The sequence below is a fragment of the Gossypium arboreum genome, chromosome 3 (assembly GCF_025698485.1).
Source record: "Gossypium arboreum isolate Shixiya-1 chromosome 3, ASM2569848v2, whole genome shotgun sequence".
Classification (NCBI taxonomy): domain Eukaryota; kingdom Viridiplantae; phylum Streptophyta; class Magnoliopsida; order Malvales; family Malvaceae; genus Gossypium; species Gossypium arboreum.
In genome coordinates this window covers 115,071,342-115,078,713 of record NC_069072.1, presented here as the reverse complement: position 1 = coordinate 115,078,713, position 7,372 = coordinate 115,071,342, and the positions used below count along the sequence as shown (strand labels likewise).

Below are 7,372 nucleotides of genomic sequence, written 5' to 3'. Positions count from 1 at the left end.
CCCTTATGATTTTCGGCCAAAAAGGATGAGAAAGGATGAACACAACAAAATTTTTTTCTTCCCTCTTTCTCAACTCACGGCAAGGGGGGATTACCACACTCACACACATTTTTTTTCATTTTTTTATCACCCATACACCTTTGTTTATTATTTCACCCTAATGCACCAACAAAACATGTTTCATGACATGTTTAGCCCATCCTCCTTGTCATGGCCGCCACCACCTATAAAAGGGGGAATTTGACATGCAAGTCCATTATTTTGCATGCATGCTTTAATTAGTCATCACACATTTCCCCATCATACTTTCAAAGTTCACTACTAGGTCCTTTCTAGTGAAATTCACCTTTATAACACTAAACCAATCATCAAAAAATGTCATACATGAATACACACATATTATAGGCATCGAAATAAATTTTAAATTATTTTTATGCCTCGGTTTTGTGGTCCCGAGACCACCTTCCGACTAGGGTCAATTTTTGGGTTGTCACATGTATTATATGTGAACTAGGTTTATAATGATTATTTGGTTGTGGAAGTTAAATGGTAATAATGATAATTTGGTTATAAGAGCATTCGACCAAAGTGATATTTAAGAACAAATATATATGTAATATGAACTTTATATGTTTAGATTTAAATTGTGTCATAATATTATAACTTGTCTTAGCTTAATCCGGTTGATAATGTTATCGTATTGTATATTTGCTTATGACTTATTAAGTTGAAAAAAGCTTACTTTGTGTTTATATGTGTTTCTATTTTATAGATTTTAAATCAAGTTACAAGCTCATGGTGTCGTCAGCAAGATCATCATACTATCCAATCATTTCGGTACCTTTATAAGTTAAACTCGTACTATGGCATGTATAGGTTGGAATATGTTTTAAATGCTGAACCTTAGTTTTTTATAAAGGCCATGCGAAAATGGCTTAACCTTTATACTTGAATTCTGTTTTTCTTGGCTATGGTTAAAATTCGTTTTGGTTATAGTATTATGTGCTATGCATGAATGGTGTTCGTGAAAGGAGTTTTATGTTTTAGGAATGGTTAATGATTTTCAATTAATATATATATGGTTGATTCGATTAAGGTATGTATAGGGTAAAGTATATATAAATGTGGTGGTTGTATTCGGTCAACGTATTATATGTGACTTGGTATTACAGGTTGTTTAGTTAAACTCGAACATGATATAAGTTTGTTTGATATGGTTATTACATTACATGTGAGATTCGTATTTTGATTAAATGCCTATTTGGGGGTTAATGTCTTATTTTTGTGTAGTATGATTTATAATATGAGTAAGTATAAAAAAATGTTATAATAATGTATTAGTAATTTCGGTTGTAAAAATGATAATATATATGAGGTAGTTACAACCAACTTGTATTTCGGCATTTACTTGTATAGTTGTATAGCGCATTTGATAAATCGATTGATATATATATTTATATCATATCTTATGATATATATATATATATATATATAAATAAATGGTGTTGAATATATTAACTTGATTTGAATGGAGTAAAAATAGTTGTTGATATGTTTGGTTGGGGCTTATTATGTTTAGTTGTCAATGCTCAATAATGACTCAAATTTCGATGTAGATAAACATGTATAAAGTTTATATTGTTGTCTGAAATATCCTTGATTTTCATTTTAAAAAAAATTGAAATTGTTAAAGCCGCATATGCTATTTGATAATACCATGTGAAATAACTTAAATGACTATATATACATATATGCTCGTGCACAATTGTGAAATGAAATGTTTGTTATTTTTTGTTAGGCATTCGAATATCATTAAAGAAGTGGATGATTTATTATGTTTTATACATATATTATGTTTTTAATATATGTTGACTTATGTTTTAACTATGATATCATATGAATGATATGAAATTTAAGATTTGACATTAGGCAATATTATTATGAGCATTGATGTGAAATAATAAAAATTGAATTATAAAATGTAATGCATGTTAGTAAGAACTGTGATATATTTGGTAATACTTCTTAACCTTAGTCCAGAGACGGACACGAGCTAGGGGTGTTACATACGGTTTAGTCGATTCTAGGACTAACGTAGCGTATGTGAGTCTAGCTATACATGCCATATATATAAACTGTGATAGTGTGATGACTCCTGACATTTTCAAATGTGTTTTTATATAGTAAATGGACCCTGATCGAGCTGTAGCTGATGAGGCTGAGAGTAATGAGCCTGCTCCCATTCAAGGGACAGCGCCTTTTGATTCTAGACCCGTTATGGGTAGCCAGATAGGTGAGGCTAAAGAAGTCTTCTTCCAAATGATGAACAAGTGGTTCACTCAATACATTCGTATGAACATGGCTTCTCAGCAACCTCCACCCTCACCTATTCCCTAATCAATCACTGTCGGTCCTCAAGGTATGGATCTTTTGTGATTGAATAAACCACCTGTTGATAAGATACGAAAACACGAGGCTGAGGAATTTGGAGCCACTATTAACAATGACCCTGAGAGAGTCGAGTTTTGGCTTGAGAACACGATTTGGGTATTTGATGATCTGTCTTGCACACCTGAAGAATGTTTATAATGTGTTGTATCACTGTTGAAAGACACTGTGTATCAGTGGTGGAATACCTTGATATCTGTAGTTCCACGAGAAAGAGTTACTTGAGAATTCTTTCAAGTTGAATTCATAAAGAAGTACATCAGCCAAAGGTCCACTGATCAGAAATGAAAGGAATTTCTTGAACTGAAACAGGGTCGAATGTCAGTAACGGAATGTGAAAGAGAGTTTGTACGACTCAGCAAATATGCTCATCGATGTATTTCTTCTGATGGTATAATGTGTAAAAGGTTTGAAGATGGATTAAATGAAGAAATCAGACTATTAGTTGGGATTCTTTAGCTGAAAGAGTTTGCCATTTTATTTGACAGAGCTTGCAAAGTCGAAAAGCTTAGCAAAGAGAAAAGAAAGTTGATTCTGTGCCTAGAGACTTTAGAAAAAGATTTGCAGGCAATTCATATCAGTCAGCATCAAAGAAATCTAGAGAATATCATCCTCGTTCTACTTCTTCTGCGAGGATTTCGATCAGAGATAGGGATACGAGACTTTTCAGCTCTAAACCTCAGACGACATCTATTGCCCGTATGGGTAGTGTTAGAAATGTTGGACCTGAATGTAAGCATTGAAATAAGCGACATTACGGTGAATGTAGAATAATAAAAGGAAGTAAGCATTGTAATAAGCGACATTACAGTGAATGTAGAATAATAAGAGTAGTTTGTTTTAGATGTGGATCTTTTGATCATTATTTTCGGGACTATCTAGAAAAGGCTATAGCTAAAAGAGATCAACTGGTGAAAGTAAGTAATACGACTACCAGAGGGAGACTACCTCGAAACACTGGAAATATAAGTGATAACCGAGGTGTTACGAGAGATTCTGCTGTGAGATCTGAGGCACGAGCACCTGCCCGAGCTTATTCTATCTGTGCACGGGAGGAGGCAACATCGCCAGACGTTATTACTGGTACTTTTTCTCTTTTCGATACTAATATAGTTGCATTGATATATCCTAGATCAACCCATTCATATATCTGTATGAATTTAGTATTTAAAAAGAGTTTACATGTCAAGTCTACAGAGTTTGCAATTAAAGTATCGAACCCCTTAGGTAAGTCTGTTTTAGTTGATAAAATTTGTAAGAATTATCCTTTGATGAGTCGAGGTTACTATTTTCTGGCTGACTTGATGCTTCTACTGTTTGATGAGTATGATGTAATTTTGGGTATGGACTGGCTGACTATGCATGATACAGTTGTGAATTGTAGATGAAAGATTATCGAATTGAATTGTCAAAATAGTGAAATTCTTCGGAATAAGTCTGATGATTCGAATGAATTACCTACTGTGATATCATCTATGTTAGCTCAGAAATATATGAAAAAGGGCTATGATGCATATATTGCATACGTACTGGATACAAATGAGTTTGAATTAAAGATTGAATCTGTACTTGTTGTTTGTGAGTTTTCAGATGTATTTCCAGAAGAATTACCAGGTTTGCCACCGACCAGAGAGGTTGAATTTGGTATTGAATTAGTACCGAGATCAACACCGACATTGATAGCTCTGTAAAGAATGGCTCCAACAGAATTAAAGAGTTGAAAGCTCAGTTGCAATAATTGACAAATGATAAACCGTAATTTATACATATTTTTATCCCATGCTTAGCACATTTATGGATGATTTCTCCTTAGGTTTGGTGAATTAGATGCTCCTAATTCTTTAATTTCATGTTTTATACTTAGGCGGGCATAGAAGAGTAAAAAGAGCGAGAAACATGCCAAAAATTGAGAAAATGGACCCACGTAGGAAATCAACACGGGCTGGACTTCCTCACGGCGGGCGTGTCACAAGACCGTGTCCATTTGGCAGGATCGAAGCACGACTTACATGGGTAGACTACACGCCCGTGCCTATTAAACAGGCTTGACCACGGGCTAGAGTAATCGCACACGGGCATGTCCCTGCCGAGCCCAAGTATAGTGCTATTCGGAAAAGGCCACTTTTGAGGGCTCTTAGGCATTTGAAAGCCTATTTAAACACCTGAGGAGGCACTTAGAAGGGACACACAGAGTAGGAGGCAAGGAATTACTCAAGGAAAGCTGATTGATCCATCTCGGAAGCCAGATTCATCGTCAAAACTGAAGATCTCCCTTCAATTTCCATTTAGGGGTTTTGGGTTTTCTTTATGTTTTGTATTTATTACTCTTCTGAGATGTTTTCTTTTATAATTATGAACTAAACCCCCTAAATACCTAAAGGGAATGAAACCTAAGATAGATCTTGTTATTATTATCTGAACTGTATGATAAATATTTGACTTGTTCTTAATTATGTATTCTTAATTTTTGTTTTAATATTCTAGGATATTGATTCAAGTTAATGCTCTTATTCAGAGGAGGAAAAGACCCTTTCTAAGAGTAAATTTGTTGTAATTAAGCGGAGTTGGTTGCACGCCTAGAGATAGGGTGATAAAATTTTGTCGAATTAGGGTGAAACCTAATAAGGGGATCCATAGATCGAGTTAATACAACACTAGGGCGTTAATTAGAAAGAAATTTGAATTAATCAACCTAGGGTTAGACATTATTAGTCTCGAGAGAGAAAATAATATAACTTAGGGATTTCTATGAATCAAGTCAAATGAATAAATCGTCTGATTCAGAGTCAACTAACAAGTGAAGTCTCGGTGGATTTTTACTTGGGTATTGTCTTAATTAATCGAATTTTCCCAAAAGCTTTTCCCCAATTTCTCTCTGTGCATCCTTATTTTAGTTAATTAGTTTAGATAAACAAACCCTTTAATTTTTAGGCTAGATAATAGAAAGGAAGTAATTACTAGTACTCATGGTTCCTTTGGGTTTGACAATCTGGTCTTGCTAAAGCTATACTACTATTCGATAGGTACACTTGCCTTCATCGTGATAATAGTTAGTTTCAAGAACGATTAATTATAACTTTTTAAATCCTGTCGTGAATATCACGTATCAAGTTTTTGGCGCCGTTGCCGAGAAACTAAGATATTAGGAACCTCGATTTGTATTACTTTAGCCATTTTACTTTATTTTCAATTTAAATTTTTATTTTCATTTCTAATTTTTCTTTTATTCGTTTCTAGCAGGTTTTTATAGTGTATGACTATTAGAAACCCGTCGGGACCATTACTATTTAATAGTGAGATCGATCGCTCAGTTCGCAAAAACCGTAAAGAAATAAGGTGAAGCTTAAGATACACAGAGGAAGAGCAAAAGGACGATACTTCAACCACAACCGAGGAGATGGCTGAAAACTAAGAAAATCCACTACCTCCTACGATTGCTGCTAATCAGAATCCTGCTCTGCGTACTATGTATGATTATGCTAAACCTTCTTTAACAGGAACTGAATCGAGCATAGTTAGGGCTGCTGTTGCTTCAAATAATTTTGAACTGAAACCTAACACCATTCAAATGATCCAACAGTTTGTTCAGTTTGATGGTTTGCTGGACAAGGATCCCAACGCTCACTTGGTGAATTTCTTAGAGTTTTGCGACACTTTTAAAATCAATGTCATTTCTGATGATGCCATTCGCCCTCGATTGTTTCCTTTTTCATATAGGAATAAGGCTAAATAGTGGTTGAACTCGTTACCACGAGGGTCAATCACTACTTGGGAACAAATGACCGAAAAGTTTTTATTAAAATATTTTCTACCGGCTAAAACGGTTAAATTACGTAATGATATCTCTTCTTTTGTGCAGATGGATTTAGAAACACTCTACGATGCATGGAAGAGATACAAGGACCTTTTGCGAAGATGCCCTCACCATGGGTTACCACTTTGGCTACAGGTTCAAACGTTTCACAATGGCCTAAATCCTTCGACTCGACAAATGATTGACGCAGCCGCTGGTGGAACTATCAATAATAAGACACTTGAGGATTCTTATGAGTTTATAGAAGAGATGTCACTGAATAATTATCAGTGGCAAGTCATGAGGACAAAACCAACAAAAATAGCCGACGTTTTTTACATCGATTCGGTCACTATGCTCTCTAATCAGGTAGAACTTTTGAATAGAAAAATTGACGGTTTTCTTGGTTCTTTACAGGTTCACCCAGTAGTGCAGTGCAAAGCAAATGGAGGTGGATCCAGCAATTCAAAATACCCACCCTATGGCCACAACATGGAGAACGAGTAGTTAAATTACATGGGTAATAATCCTCGATCTCAGAATAATCTTTATAGTAATACTTACAATACAGGATAGAGGAACCACCCAAATTTCTCATGGGGAGGCCAAGGGAATTAGAGACCACCACCACCTTCAGGCTTCCAACAACAACCTTACCAACAAAAGAAAAAGCTGAACCTTGAGGAGATGCTAGCAAAAATCATCTCGGTGTCAGAAACTCATTTTCAAAATACCAAGACAGTACTTAAGAATCAACAAGCGATGATCCAAGGACTCAAAACTCAGATAGGATAGCTCGCAAAGCTAATTTCTAAAAGACCACCAGGAAGTCTACCTAGTAATACTGAACCCAACCCAAAAGAGCACGTGAAAGTAGTTACACTAAGGAGTGGGAAAGTATTACCTGAATCTAAAAAGAAGCCACCACAAGAAGCTGACAGAAAGGAGATCGAACCCGAAAACAATGATAATCTAATGCCAAAAGAATATAAACCACCAATCCCATACCTAGCAAAGTTGAAGAAAGACAGCATGGATGCACAATTCGATAAATTTCTTGAACTTTTTAAACAACTGCATATTAATTTACCTTTTGTTGGAGCTATATCACAGTTGCCTACATATGCAAAA

The 7,372-nt window shown here is 35.2% G+C and overlaps 1 non-coding gene across 1 annotated transcript; it reads right to left on the bottom strand.

The window, feature by feature from the left end:
* Window positions 1–6,274: 6,274 nt before the first annotated feature.
* On the bottom strand, window positions 6,275–6,381 carry LOC128291283 (small nucleolar RNA R71). Its single transcript, XR_008281059.1, has one exon. It is a non-coding gene; the product is annotated as a small nucleolar RNA R71 (small nucleolar RNA).
* Window positions 6,382–7,372: the final 991 nt, after the last annotated feature.